Consider the following 16526-nt stretch of genomic DNA (forward strand, 5'->3'; position numbering starts at 1 on the left):
TTTGGAGAAGCTTCTAAACCGGGTGCAAAAAAAAATCGAAAATAAACCCACACTATCTGGGTGGTGGATCAAAGAAGAGAATGGTACAAGCGTTGATTTTCCCTCGCAAGAGACAGGTGGCAAACGTCACAAGCCGTAATAGAGATAGATTACCTCAAGGTGTTCCAAAGGGTCCATCAAACCCGAAAGTGGAACGGAAACTGGGATCAAACTTTAGTTAATAAGAATTTTTAGCTGGAATTTTCGATGTCTTGGGAATCTGTGGACAATAAGTTATCTCCGGGAGGTTTGGAAGAAGTATAGCCAGAATTTTTGTTTCTTTCCGAAACTAAACATGAATTTTCTTTTTTACAAAAATGTCAATTTTATTTTGGTTATAATAAGCGGTGTAAGTCGTGGACTTGTTTTATGAGGATTCTTTTAATGTCAATATCCTTTTTCTAATAATATAATAATTACTATTGAATCAATTGTTAAAAAAAAAAGTTTTTTTTTATCTTTTATTTATGGTGATCCAGTTGCAAAATTGAAAGATCAGATCTGCGAACGTTTAATTCGAATAAGCCTAAATCGGCATGAGCCATGATTTCTAATTGGCGACCTTAATGAAATATTAGGTAATCACGAAAAACAAGGTGGAATATTACGACATACATAAACCTTTATTTCATTCAAACAGATGATACAAGGAGAAACAGAAAAAATGTACGATGTAGGCTTGATCGGGCTTTAGCCAACGAGAATTGGCATGATATCTTCCCAGAGTCTTTCGTGGAATATTTGGCGATTATTGGATCGAATCATAGACTGATCATCGCAACAATAGAAGATAAAATACCTCGGAAAAGAAAATAATTTAAATTTGATAAAAGATGGATTGGTCAAGATGGTTTAATGGATTCGATCTCAAAGGGTTGGGAAACAAATTCGGGGAGGAACATGGGTGTCATGGGTATCATGGGTGTCAATTTAGGAACAGGTGAAACAAGTGGCGACACAATACTTTGAAGAAATATTTTCATCATCCTCACCTACAGAATTTACGGAGATTTTTTTGGGAAATCCCCCTCCCCCCCCCTTAATTACAGACCAAAATAATGAAATACTTACGACAGTGGCTACTGAAGAAGAATTCAGAGCTGCACTCTTTATGATGAGCCCGGAAAAGACTCTGGGACCAAACGGGATGACAGCATTGTTCTTTCAAAGATCTTGGCCGATTATTAAAACGGATGTTGTGAATATGGTCAACGGGTTTTTGGAAACGGGGGCATTTGATCAGCGTCTAAATATGACAAATATTTGTCTAATACCGAAGAGAGAAAGACCTACAAGGATGACAGAACTACAACCGATCAGCCTCTGTAATCTAGGATACAAAATCATATATAAAATGTCATGTAACGGTTGAAATGATTATTAAATATCATCTCGGAAACAAAGTCTACATTCGTATCAGGACGACTGGTCTCTGATAATATACTAATAGCACTAGAAATGTTTCATGGATTACGAACCAATAATTCATGTAAAAGAATATTTATGGCCATAAAGACGGATATGAGTAAGGCATATGATAGAGTATAATGGAATTTTGCTGAACATCTACTAAGACAATTTGGGTTTGCGGAAAAATAAATCACATGGATGATGTGGTGTATTACATAAGTTAAATATAAAGTTCAAGATAAAACCGAAAAGAGGGCTGTGGCAAGGAGACCTTTTATCGTCATATTTGTTTATACTATGTACGAAGGTCTTAATAGAAAATATTAAAAAATCAGAAAGGAACAATTTTACTAATGGGTCTGAGGATTGCCCGCGTAAGTCTCCCGGTTACCCTATTATTTTCTGATGACAGCATATTCTTCTGCAAAGCTAATAAGGACAAGTGTGAGATGATTCTTAAAATACTCAGTGAGTATGAAAGGATATCCTGACCAAAAATTAACTATGATAAATCATTGGTACAATTTGGTCATAAGGTTCCTGATACGATCCAAAACGAGCTTAAACAAATCTTTAGAAATATCAAATATTGGCGGAATGGGGTACAATCTAGGACTACCAGAGAGTCTTGGTGGGGCAAAAAGCAAAATTTTTAATTATGTAGTAGAAAGATAATAAGATAAGATAAACGGGTAGACCTCAAGATTCCAATCAAAAGGAGGCAAAGAGGTTTTAATTAAATCGGTGGCTTCGACAATGCATACTTTTGTTATGTCCTGTGTTTTCCTTCCCAAAACAGTAGCCATGAAATTGACTAGTACAGTTTCACGCTATTAGTGGTCTTCAAACGGGAATTACAAGGGTATGCACTAGCTGGCATGACAAAAACTGTGTAGAGGCAAACAAGAAGGAGGCATGGGTTTTCGAAATTTGGATGCCGTCAATACAACATTATTAGCAAAACAGTTGTAGCGATTAATTAAAAAAACCACAATTGATGTTTGCAAAAGTTTTTAAAGTTTGGTACTTCCGAAACTCGGATCCCCTGGATCCTATAAGATCGTACTCTCCGTCATACGGATGACGTAATATTACCTCAGCAAGATATCTGGTTATTAAAGGGTTAGTTAAAAGAGTGGGTTCTGGCACTTCCATCTCTGTATGGAATGACCCCTGGATACATTTTTCTAGCCCAAGATCTGCTATATGTAAAAGTTATAATTACTACCCGAATTTAAAGGTGAATCAATTGATTGATCCAATGAAAAAGACGTGGAATCTGGATTTAATTAACGCAATTATAGTACCAGCGGATGTGGAAATAATTTGAAGTATGCCCATAAGTGGTATGTATAAACTCGACTCTCTCGGGTGGCATTATACAAAGTCCGGAAGATACACAGTGAAATATGGTTATCACGTGGAGATACAGGAATCACGAAGAAACCAATAGATGTTTTATGGACCAAACATAAATAAGCTACAGGCACAGGCATGGCATCTGAAATGCTCGTCGAAACTAAAGCATTTCATTTGGCAAGCTATCACTAGCAGTTTGCCAATGGCTAAAAACTTAAGTAACCACAGAATTTAATGTGATATCCAATGTTTTTTGTGTGGTACAGAGGAAGAATCAATTAATCATGCACTCTTTGAATGTCCACCAGCTTTACAAGTATGAGCTCTATCTCAAATACTCACTCCTGCAGGAATTTTTCCAATTGTATCGGTCTTTACAAATTTTGACCATCTCTTTTGGAAACTTCCAAAAAGAAAATCAAAACTCACAATTTCCATGGATTGTTTGGTATATTTAGAAAGCAAGAAATAAAAAATTATATTCAAATATAGACCAAAACCCCCAAATCACTTTAACAATTACAAAACAGAAACAGTAGTATGGGAAGAGGCACAACAGAGTAAGCCGGAAACCAATATGCAATTTATAAACAACCCATCTATCACCTCCCCATATATGGAATGGTGGTATTATATAGATGGAACTTTGAAAGAAAGGGACAAGACGTCATGTCTTGGGTGGTATTATTTCAAGGATGGCATAGAAGAAAAAATATTAGGAGCAAGGGACGTGCGCCGGAGTTTAACTCTACTCCATGCAGAACTAGAACCTCTCATCTGGGCCATGCTTTGTATGATTGCAAACCAGAAGACGGAGGTAGCTTTCACAACAAACTGTTCTGAATTGGTGAAGATGGTGTCGACACCTGAAGAATGGCCAGCTTTTGATCTACATTTGGAGGAGTTTGTGAAGAGTAAGAAGGCTTTTACTTTTTTTTTTAATGCCGCACATTCTACGCGCAAAGAATTTGAAAGCGGACAACTTAGCACAAAGTGCACGGATCTATCCTCAATATGTTATGTATGTAAACTCGATACCACTGGTTTAGATTACTAAATCGTTCTAGGTATCTAGGCTATTGCTAAAAAACAAAAATCTTTAAAAAACAATCTTTATAATGAAAACTCGTAAAATGACATTATTTGTAAAATATATGGAGTATTTTTAAGATAATATACCAATAATTTATTTTGAACAAGACAGTCTAATAAAAAATTAGACAACTTAAATTTAGCAAAATTAATCATGCTTTAATCAAGAGAGATTCATAGTTTATATAATGACAAATAAAACAAAAAAATTAGATAATTTTACACAACATATACTTAGACATTTTTCTTGGCTCTGATACCATTTAACTTTGTAAATCCCTGGTTATATAAACTTATATGAAAACTTAGATATAAGTTTTATACTTTGTAAAAGAAAGATTTAAAGCTTGAATCAAAAGATAAGAAGTATGATCAAAACTTACTTTATTAAACTTGATTTGAATACAATAAGTAAAATACAAAGATTGAAATGCAAAGATGAAAACTTTAGAGAGTATAGAAGTCTGCATGGAATTTATAAGTGATGTCTCACCAAAAATTCACTATCCCCTCCTCTTAAAGCTTTTTTTTTCTTAGATATACAAAGAAGTTGATAAAACTATCGTAAAGTGAAGGGTGATGTGTCTTGATATTGTGTTTGAGGGTGCTGAGTAATGTTGCTATTTTTTTTCTTGAGGCTTCAGGCTTATCTCTTCTACGAATGAATATGTTGTCACTTGAAGATGTTGTCTCATTTCTTGATTATTAATGTTGTCTTTTTTCTTGGTCTTGATTAATAATCTTGTTTTCTTCTTCTTTTGTATGATTCTTTTGCCAACTTGATTGGTGATTTTATTTTTTCTCCTTTGAATATTTCTGCAGACTTTTGAAACTTGTTTCTTTTGATTTTTCTTTATTTTTGGATTTCTTTTGTACATTTTTTATTTTTACATTTTACATTTTACATTGTACAATAGATATTTACATACTAAATGAGTCTTGGGATAGTGGACCACTGTATAGGTCTTTGTTTTGTGAAGTGTCTTGTGTAATATCTTCTTCGACGTCGGAGAAAGAGATTTTCATAGCGATGGCTTCCAATATTTTTTTGATTTTTTCTTTTTCTTTGCTTTTCTTGGATCTTGAGGACGAAGTTGCTGACTCTGTTGACCTGTTTGGTTTTTTAAGGGTGGAGTTGATGGATTTTGTTTAAATAGGTGGTAGTGTGATGTGTACTGTCATGTCGAGGGTTGTCAAGTTTTACCCTAAATGAAATTAATAGCCGCAAGTGCACAGCTAATCGATTGTAGTACTTAGGGATCGAATCCACAGGGAAGGAGGATCTTTTCCTGCAAAAGCCTTTGAAAGAAATATAAAATAAGGAAGTCTAGAACCAAACGGTTTTGTGGGGGTTTTGGTAGTGTGTTTAAAATGTAAAAACAAAATCTTAAAAGAAAATACGGGAATTAAATGGCCTAATAACTAAACTTAACGAAAATGAATAAAAACGAGAAAAACGGATATTCTAATTGCTTAAATGAAAATCTACTAAAAACGAATGAGAATATTGAACTAAAGCTTGAAATAAAAACGGTGTGAATCTATAGGAAAGAAGGCGTTGGGCTTCAGGAAAGTTTTCTTAGGGGTACGAACGATTCAAAACATTGCTAGAGAGTAAAATTGATAAGATCTTAGCTTAAACTTTTCGAACTGGAGTCACGGACGTATGAATACGCCACTGTCGTGATCATAGACAACTATCTCTCTAAACCCTGACCAGTAGGTTTCCACTCTGGCCCTAGAAAAGAAGAGATGCATTATGTTTAAGACTCGTCAGCATTCACAAATCGCCCATAGGTAGGTTTCCACTCCTATGTTTGTTTTGCTCTCCCAAACTAGATCTGACACCGGATGAACACTTTCGTGTCACCAAGCATCTGGATCAGATTGTAGTTCATGACACTACTCTCATGCAGTAAAAACGAATTCAGAAGAAAAAGTTCTAAGATTCGGCTCAATAAAGTTCTAAGAAGGCCTCATCGAACATATAAATCCCCATCGAAAATCCCTTAATCCCAACAATAAAACTACTCAGACATGATGAACGAAATCAAAAACATAGTATTAATAAGTAAAATAGAAACCGAAATTGAAAAAGAGAGAACAAGGGTTCAAGAGACAAATCTCTCTCTCCCTAAAAGCTAAAGCAAAAACAATAAGAAAAATATGAGGTAATGATTCGGTTCTTCCTTTTAGGGTTCCTAAAACATGTATTTATAGTGCTCAAGACATCTCTGGACGTCACTTAGAGTTTCTCCAAATGAGGGAATCATTGTGGGCTTCAGAAATGGGCCTTCGGGCTCGGAGTTGGCTGGCCGCGGTCGGGATGGCTATGACCACGGGGAATGGATGGCTGGCCGCGGTCGCGGTGCTTCTGACCGCGGGAAATTGCTTGTTGGCCGCGGGTGGAAACGCTTGCCGGCTGGTTTACGAGACATCTTGCTCTTCGCGTATCTTTTGATTGAACCGTTGGATTTCCAAGCTGTAAAGTGTGCTGGAAAGCTGATACTTCCATCTTTAAGATCTCCAAATTTGAGCTGGATCAGACGGTGAGAAGGCCTTCAATCAGGGGTGAACTTCTGACGGTTTGACTCTGAGCTGAAATTTGGTTTTCTATCCATTTTGTTAAGCTTTTCCCTAAGTTACCTGAAAAGAGTCTTGGAACTACAAATACTAGAAAAATGTAATAAAAGTACTTGAAAGAAATTAAAAACATAGAACAAGTATTTCAAAATGATCCATAAAAGTGGTCTAAATACGGTGTTATCAACTCCCCCAGACTTAAACCTTTGTTTGTCCTCAAACAAAGCAAAAACCTAAACTGGTTAAGTGAAAACAAAAATAGGGAATGCACAAATCTCATATACATGAACTCCTAAACTAGGACCAAAGATAGTGCATCAATCCACAACTTAGTCTAGAAAATTCTCACCAATGCACAAGAGATACTAGTCCACTTTTTCCGTCATGCAAAACTTAAACAATCTAAATCTTGATTCCAGTCAACTAGCTTTCTACATTCATTAAGTTCAATAGTGAATTCTCATTAAAGACATCATCCAGGGTGGACAGCGTTTGGCATTAAAGGGTTGTTTAAGTGGTGGAGTTAAAGTGTTTCGGGTTACCTGAAGATCTGGAGGATGCAAGATAATATGCAAAACCGCAAGAGAGATAAGGACATGTTGATGACCGCAATTTTCAGTCACTTCTTTTTGCCAAATGTTGTTGCATAATCCTTCCTCCTTTGTTGTAAACAGCTATTCCCCCAGACTTAGATTCTTTCCGGGAATCAGAAAATGATCTCCAAAACTCCATAAAATTTGAACTCCAGTTGCCTTGGGACTTAGAATTCGACCTCTCTAGACTCTCTAAGGCTTTTATTTCATTTCTTTTCTTATTTTCGGATTTTTTTTTTTTTAGTAAAGGAAATGCCTTTTAAAGAGAGAGAGACTAGAGGACGAGATTGTACCAAAATTTGAGATTTTTCTAAGGCAAACTGAGCTTCCTCTTGTGTTGAATCCTTCCGGGAACTTTTCCGGCAAATCGCAGGTCTATGTCCTTAGTGACTGAAAACTGCGTCGTTCCTCTTTCTCTCCAACGTTTTTGCACTTATCTGCATATAAGACAATAGAAAACAAGAGTGCATGTGGTTTGAAAGAGGATTGGTTAAGGTGGGGAACTAGCTAAAGATGAACTAGCCATCCAGGATCAACTGAGAGTGGTAAAAGGATAAAGGAGTCCTGAATGTATGATTCGTTTCCCTGGTCTAAAGCTTCAATGAGAAAATTAAGTCCAGATTAAGTCCAAATAAAACAGAGCTAGTGTATCCCTTCATCTAAATCGAAATCATTCAAATTCCTCTGGGGTACTTCGTTTCAAATGTGCTTAGCTACCGCCTAGTCTAGTCCTAAATCATGAATGAGCATGTCACTAGGAATAGTCTAAAGCACACAGTCAACTATCATTGATTCATGTTCACCATTCCCTTTAAAACGTATTTTGTTTTGAAAACCGATTTTGAAAAATTTTAAGGAAAATGAAAAAAGTGTAGATAATGCAAGACTCATGAAAGAAAAATGGTTATAAAGGGATGAAATCCTCCTCCAGACTTAAATCACACTGTCCTCAGTGTGAAACAAGTCGAGATTGGATGAGAAGAATGCATAGATAATCGAATTGGTAAGGACAAAGAGAACTTACCTGGATCCGGGATGCTGGTGGAGGTGAACCGGATTCATTCGAAGAGGTTTGGGAAGGTGATTAGGTGGTGGTGAAGGTGGTGGAGGGTGATTAATGAGGTGGAGTGGTGATTGGTGAGGTGAAATGAGGTGAAGTGGGTGGTTTGGGGTCGGGTTTGATCTCAACGACCATTTGCCGCGGTCAAGGGTCACGCGACCGCGGCGAACAAGTGCTTGGCCGCGGTCAGGATTACGCGACCGCGGTCGATGGTATGTTTCCCGCGGTCAGAACGTCTGCGACCGCGGGGGCTTATATCACGGCCTCTTTCTGCTTCTCCTTGGTTCTTGCTGGGCCGAGCAGTCAGGGACTATCCTTCTTTTTGGTTTTTTCGAATTATTTGATTTTTTTGGCTTTTTTGTTTTATAAGAAACACCTGAAACTAAGAAAAATAAAAAGATCAATAAAAAAAGAAAGAAAAGTCCTGAAGAAAACAATACCTAAATGGGTTGCCTCCCATTAAGCGCTTTTGTTTTAAGTCGTTTAGCTCAACTTTTGGTGTTAGACGTGGCTTAGTCCAATGAAGAAGACCTTGTCCTGAGACAAGTTTTGTTCGACATCTCCTTGTCTTTCCTTTGTATATCCCTTATAACGCCATTCCCAATTGGAAATTTTGTCTTTAGGTTCGAGATGGTAGCCTCCTCCAGGATAAAAATCCGTCTTGGAACTTCTTTGAGGTATGAGTCTTCAACACCACTTGTGATAGGAGAACGTCTTAGATGCTTGTATGATGAGGTGAATAAGGTCTCTCTTACTGCATGACATTGAACCATGTTGCAAGATACAAGGACAGATGATTCTTTATGGTCTGAAGTGGTGGAGATGGTTAAGCATCCAAGGTGAGGACAGTTTGCTTGGAGAGGTGTCGCCATGGCTTGAACTGTTGGAGAATTGGTAAAAAGAGCACTGGCCGCTGGTGGAAGTGTCGCGACCGCGGTGAAAGGTGGTTTGGCCGCTGGTAGCGCACACGCGACCGCGGGGAAAGGTGGTTTGGCCGCTGGTAGCGCACACGCGACTGCGGTGCCGAATGTCCTAGGAAAGATGTTCAGATCCTCTTGCTTCTTGTCTCCAATTCTTTTTCTTTGTGGAGAGTCTTCGGAAAAGAGTCTTGAGAGCCATTTAAACTCCACTCTTGCTTCAATTAAGTCTGCATCACCTCTTATATGAGCATTGATTAAAGGTGTGCATAGGAAAATACCTTTGTTTGTCAAACTTGTAAATCCAGCATTTTCTTTGGGTGCTCTTCTTTCTAGATCGTATCCAACATCCTTTGTAGTTCCTCCAGGGTCAAATATTGGATCATCTACGCCCCCTATTGTCAGACAATGAGAGTTCCTTGTAGGAATCGCCAGATGTAAGGTTTTCTTGTTGATATTTGTGAAACTCATACATCGATTCAGGTAGCTGATGTTTCAACAGATGCCAGGAACAAAGTACCGGATATCAAGGGTTTTGTTCCATCCTTTCTCACCTCCAAATCATGGAAATCAGTAGAAACAAGACAAACTTCCCCTTGAAAAGGCAATTCGGGTCTGAAACCAAGTGGAGCTGCACCAGAAAGATCTCCATAGTGAATATAAATCTTAGAAGGATGAAAAATCGAAATACCTGTATTCTCTGCAATGGTCTTTGGTATGAGATTCACATCAGGTCCAGATTCACAAAGAGAATCACGAAATTCCATTCCCTTGATCGAGAATGGGGCATCAAACTTCTCGGAATCCTTCATCTTAGAAAGCGCCTCCAATGGTGGTTTTGATGTCACCATTAGTGTCTCATCTTCCACGTGGTCTGTCTTACAGTCTAGGTGGTGAGGAGCTGAAGGAGAAAAAGATTTTGGTTCATCAAGAGGAAGTGACTTATGATCATGTATGTCATCTCCAAAACACTTGAACAAATCGGTAGAGACGAGATCGTCACTATGGATGGAAAGAGGTTCTCCTTTTTCTTGATGGCTGGCTTCAATGACGTGATGATCCAAAGGAATTTCATTTGATGGCCTCTTTCTAACAAACTTGATGGAGGATTCTCCATCTACTTCACAAGATACCCAATACCCATCATCCATAGATTCATTGAGCTCCTGAAGCATATCATCAATCTCGGTTTGGGAGACATACGACATATCTTCATCAAAGAGAGGATCATGGATATCTCCGTGGGCATTGTAAGTTGTCAAGGTCTCCCAGCAGAATCCTTTTTCCTCTAAACCTTCGCGAATTGATTTGTAGTGGCTGCGAAGTCCTCTTTTGTGGTGGTTCGGAATTGAATTCTGATCCATTGAGGAAAATCACGAATGTATTGTGCTTCTCGGCGTTGAGTGGCTCGAGGAGTGTTGTAAAAACCTCCCTCATAGTAGTAATTTCGTTTCATAGGATCCATATCTTCTGAAATGGAAACAAAATAACCGAAAATGGAAATATGCAGAAAAGGGGGTTCTAGAGTCGATTTAACAACTTTTCTCGGGGTTTTGCGGAAAAGGAAACGCGTGCCTTCCCCGGCAACGGCGCCAAAAACTTGATGTTGGGTTGTGTTGAAGGGGGTTGCCAAGTTTTACCCGAAATGAAATGAATAGCCACAAGTGCACAGCTGATCGATTGTAGTACTTAGGGATCGAATCCATAGGGAAGGAGGATCTTTTCCTGCAAAAGCCTTTGAAAGAAATATAAAGTAAGGAATTCTATAACCAAACGATTTTGTGGGGGTTTTGGTAGTGTGTTTAAAATGTAAAAACGAAATCTTAAAAGAAAATACGGGAATTAAATGGCCTAATAACTAAACTTAAAGAAAATGAATAAAAACGAGAAAAACAGATATTCTAATTGCTTAAATGAAAATCTACTAAAAACGAATGAGAATATTGAACTAAAGCTTGAAATAAAAACGGTGTGAATCTATAGGAAAGAAGGCGTTGGGCTTCAGGGAAGTTTTCTCAGGGGTACGAACGATTCAAAACATTGCTAAAGAGTAAAATTGATAAGATCTTAGCTTAAACTTTTCGAACTGGAGTCACGGACGTATGAATACACCACTGTCGTGATCATAGACAACTATCTCTCTCAACCCTGACCAGTAGGTTTCCACTCTGGCCTTGGAAAAGAAGAGATGCATTATGTTTAAGACTCGTCAGCATTCACAAATCGCCCATAGGTAGGTTTCCACTCCTATGTTTGTTTTGCTCTCCCAAACTAGATCTGACACCGGATGAACACTTTTGTGTCACCAAGCATCTGGATCAGATTGTAGTTCATGACGCTACTCTCATGCAGTAAAAACTAATTCAGAAGAAAAAGTTCTAAGATTCGGCTCAAAAGCTCATGGAATCCTCATCGAAAATATAGATCCCCATCGAAAATCCCTTAATCCCAACAATAAAACTACTCAGACATGATGAACGAAATCAAAAACATAGTATTAATAAGTAGAATAGAAACCGAAATTGAAAAAAAAAAGAACAAGGGTTCAAGAGACAAATCTCTCTCTCCCTAAAAGCTAAAGCAAAAACCATAAGAAAAATATGAGGTAATGAATCGTTTCTCCCTTTTAGGGTTCCTAAAACATGTATTTATAGTGCTCAAGACATCTCTGGACGTCACTTAGAGTTTCTCCAAATGAGGGAATCATTGTGGGCTTCAGAAATGGGCCTTCGGGCTCGGAGTTGGCTGGCCGTGGTCGGGATGGCTGTGACCGCGGGGAATGGATGGCTGGCCGCGGTCGCGGTGCTTCTGACCGCGGGAAATTGCTTGTTGGCTGCGGGTGGAAACGCTTGCCGGTTGGTTTACGGGACATCTTGCTCTTCGCGTATCTTTTGATTGAACCGTTGGATTGCCAAGCTATAAAGTGTGCTGGAAAGCTGATACTTCCATCTTTAAGATCTCCAAATTTGAGCTGGATCAGACAGTGAGAAGGCCTTCAATCAGGGGTGAACTTGTGACGGTTTGACTCTGAGCTGAAATCTGGTTTTCAATCCATTTTGTTAAGCTTTTCCCTAAGTTACCTAAAAAGAGTTTTGGAACTACAAATACTAGAAAAATGTAATAAAAGTACTTGAAAGCAATTAAAAACATAGAACAAGTATTTCAAAATGATCCATAAAAGTGGTAAAAATACGGTGTTATCATAGTGCTTGGGATATTGTTGCAACGTATTGCTTAATTGACTATGGATTTGTATCCATTTTTCTGGTATCACTGTTACGTATAACCCGATTCTCTCAGGTGGTATTATACAAAGTCCGAAAGATACACAATGAAAATATGGTTATCACGTGGAGAACCAGGAATACGAAGAAACAAATAAATGTTTTATGGACCAGACATAAATAAACTACAGGCACAAGCATGGCATCTGAAATGCTCGCTGAAACTAAAGCATTTCATTTGGCAAGCTATTATTAGCTGTTTGCCAATGGCTAAAAACTTAAGTAACCGCAGAATTCGATGTGATACACAATGTTTTTGGTATGATGCAGAGGAAAAATTAATTAATCATGCACTCTCTGAATGCCCACTAGCGTTACAAGTATTGGCTTTATCTCAGATATACATTCCTGCAGGAATTTTTACTATGGCATCGGTTTTTATAAATTTTGACCATTTTTTTAGAGGCTTCCAAAAGAGAATCAAAACTCATAATTTCTATGGACTGTGTAGTACATCTAGAAAGTAAGGAATGAAAGGTTATATTTAAATATAGATCAAAACCCCCAAATCACTTTAAGGATTGCAGAAACAGAAGCAGTACTCTGGAAATAGGCACAATAAAATGAGCTGGAAACCAATATGCAATTTGTAAATAACCCATCTATCACCTCCTCATATATGGGATGGTGGTGCTATATAGATGAGTCTTGGAAAGAAAATAACAAGACGTCGGGTCTTGGGTGGTATTATTTCAATGATTGCATAGAAGAAAATATATTAGGAGCAAGCAATGTGCCACAGAGTTTAACTCCACTCCATACAGAAGTAGAAGCTCTCATCTGGGGTATTTTTTAAAAAAGTTGTAAAATGACATTATTCGTAAAACATATGGAGTATTTTAAGATAATATACCCTTAATTTCTTATGAACAAGACAGTCTAATAAAAAAATTAGACAACTTAAATTTAGCAAAATTAATCATGTTTAAATAAAGAGAGATTCATAGTTTTTTTTAGTGACAAATAAAATAGAAATGGTTCAAACCTTTTGGAAATCTATTGCTTAGTCTAGAGTAAATTTCTCGTTTGGTCTTTAAAATTATAAACTTCTCGTTTGGTCTTTAATTAGATTATAAACTACTGTAGGTCGATATTTATTGGTATATCGTTGATTATGTGTCGCTATTATTGGTATATCATTGATAGTTTATCATTCTTATTATTGGTATATCTTTTCGTTGGTATGGGTAGTTGATGAATGGTGACAATCAGTCATTGTGATTGGTTTAGGATCGACTTGGTATAATGATATCAGGAATTTTTCAATCCTTGATCAATTCCTCAACTACTCATGTCATTGTAGCACTTGAGGTATCAATCCAAATGGAGAGATTATAGACACTAGAACTATGAGGAGCTATCTTAATTCAAGTCTAACAAGCAAATGAGTTGGTAACAAGGTGATCTAAAACATAAAACAAACAAAAACAAACAGTAATTTAAGAACAAGCAACAAGACAACAAATCAAGACTCAAAATCAAAATAAAGAGAAAGCTAAACCTCTAGATGTGATCATTGATTAGGGTGCTTTAGAGATTCATTCATGATGCTAAGAACAATAATGCATGCAAGTTACTCTTTAGTCTAGACTTCAAAAGCAGATTAATTCACTCTCATGACAATAATCTCTTTGTAAATCACTTAATCAAGATTAATTCACCTTAAGCAAGATCAGGCAATCAACAAGCATAAAGTATCAAGTCTAATAATGACCAAACGGTTTCTATTTCAAAGAGACCGAATCTTACACAGAAAGCAGCAACAAGCAATCACATGATCTCAAAACCAATTAACTTAGAACTCAAATCTAGACTAATCCTCTCATGAAGGCATTAATCTCTACACTAATCCACTTTCAAACCAAATCATCATTTGTGAAATATGAATCAGTGAGCATTAAGAAACAGTTCTAATATGTCATTCATGCATTTAACAAATCATTCCCATGATGAAAAAGGCATAAACCCTTAGCTTAGCTCATTCAGACATTTCATCAAACACCTTGTGGGTGGAGAAATGACTAAGGTCTAGATCAGAGTGATGTGCAAAAATCTAGCATTAAGAGCAGCTAACTAAGGAAAGGAGATGAGAATCTAGAACCTAAACATCATAAACCGATCATCTAAGCACCCTAATCAATGATCACATCTAGAGGTTTAGCTTTTATCCTTTGCTTAATCACCATCATCTTGTTTAGCTTGCTTTGTTTACTTCCTTATCATTGCTTGTTTGTTTCTTGTTTATATTTTCACTTGTTACTTGTTACCAAAAACCTGTCTTTGATTAACTTGACTTAAGAACTTATCTTATAAACTAGTGCCTAACTACCACACATATGGATTGACACCCCTTATACTACTTTGACAAGGGGATTGATAACCCTTCTAAGAGCCTAAAAACTCTTACTTATCAATTGGCGCCGTTGCCAATTGGAGAGTTCATTCTAGCATTAGAACTTTGGATCTTCTTGAGATCAAGTCATTGTTTTCTTTTGTTTTACTAAGCTTTTATTTTCACCATGTTAATGTATATAACTAAGAGCATGCATCTCTTTGAGATGATGAATTTTCTCTTTTTCATTGTTACTAACTTGTCTTCCTTGATTCTCTTGAGCTTTGAAAGGTACCAAATTCACAAGAAGAGAAATGGAAAGACACGTTCTATTGAGCTGTTGGAGATGGACGTCCACAAGAGCATTATTCCAGTCCCAAAACCTCAACAACAGCCACGACTTCAAGCACTGCCTCCAGCACTGACCCAAGCTCCAAAGAAAACGCCAACAGTTGGAAGCTGTGACACTCCTTGTTGTCATGGAAAGAGGTATGGAATCCATCATCCTCCAATTGAAGCTGCGGCCTATGAGATCAAAGCAAGCTTGGTTAGGTTGATTCAAGAAACTAAGTTCTTGGGGTCTGGCATGGAGAATCCATATGATCATTTGGACTGCTTTGAGAGGTTGTGTGATACATTTAGGACTAGAGGAGTGCCCCACGACAGTATCAAGCTGATCTTGTTCCCATTTTCACTTGTAGAAAAGGCAAGCAAATGGGAGAGAACATTACCATCCCACTTGGTAAATTCTTGGGATGATTGCAAATTGATCTTTCTCCAAAGGTTTTATCCCATACAAAAGACTATCCAAGCTAGGAAAGACATCTTGGGCTTCAAACAAAGAATCCATGAGACCTTTGATGAAGCATGGGAGAGACTTAAAGGCTACACTAGAGATTGTCCCCATCATGGGTTCCAACAAGAAGCTATCCTTAGTATCTTCTATTGGGGAGTTGAAAGAGAGCATAAATGGACATTGGATACAGCTAGCAATGGGCGTTTTGCAACTCTTACCATAGAACAAGGAGAGCTACTTGTTGAGAATTTGGCCAAGAGCAATGAAAGATACAAAGAGCTTGATACTGAAGATTTTCAAGATGGTAAAACTGAGGTGGAGCTTCGTTTTCAGCAAGAGTCTGTTCCACAAGGGCAAGCTGCTTCAAAGACTCAAGAAATGGAGCTGAACAGCATGTTCCAACAACTTCTGAAGGGACAAGATGAGCTCACAACAAGAGTAAAGCGTTCATACAATGATCTCCACAACAAAATAGAGAGTTTAACCTCTCAAGTGAATCACATGGAGAACATAGATCATGAAGCTGCTATAAAGGAGATAGAACGTCTACTCTATAGTCCTCAAGAAGACATTGCTCTTAGAGGTCTTTCTTCACAAGACAAAGAGGACATTGAGCAACTCAGTGGAGAGGTGACCCTTGGAACTGAAGTTTTAGCTATAAAAGACGTCCATGGAGCTTCTAGAGACAAAGTTCAGATTGCTGCTGAAGAAAAGGCCGAACAACAGCTTCAGAAAGAAGAAAAAGCTATTGAACCGCCAGCTTATGTGTCTGTAAGTCTCTGTGATGAGTTTCAAAACTTTGAGATGACGTATGTGGGGACTTGTGGAATGAAAGAGAAGGATCAGCCTTTTGCTGCTTGTGAGAAAAAGAAAGAACACCAAAGAGAGCTTGATCTTGAGTTCATTGATGGTGAAAAGTTCTTTAGTGATGATGAGGATTGCTTGGAATCTCCACCTCCTACACCAGGTGAGAAAGAGATCAGCAACAATAAAGGCAATGGTTCAGAGTACAAAGACAAGAGCCCAAAACGCATTAAACCATTCACTCTTGGGTCTTCTTC

The 16526-nt window shown here is 37.7% G+C and overlaps 1 non-coding gene across 1 annotated transcript; it reads right to left on the reverse strand.

The window, feature by feature from the left end:
* Nucleotides 1–15478: 15478 nt before the first annotated feature.
* LOC112084812 lies at nt 15479–15584 on the reverse strand. Its single transcript, XR_002898472.1, has one exon. It is a non-coding gene; the product is annotated as a small nucleolar RNA R71 (small nucleolar RNA).
* Nucleotides 15585–16526: the final 942 nt, after the last annotated feature.

This window comes from Eutrema salsugineum, unplaced genomic scaffold (assembly GCF_000478725.1).
Source record: "Eutrema salsugineum unplaced genomic scaffold, Eutsalg1_0 scaffold_4, whole genome shotgun sequence".
NCBI lineage: Eukaryota > Viridiplantae > Streptophyta > Magnoliopsida > Brassicales > Brassicaceae > Eutrema > Eutrema salsugineum.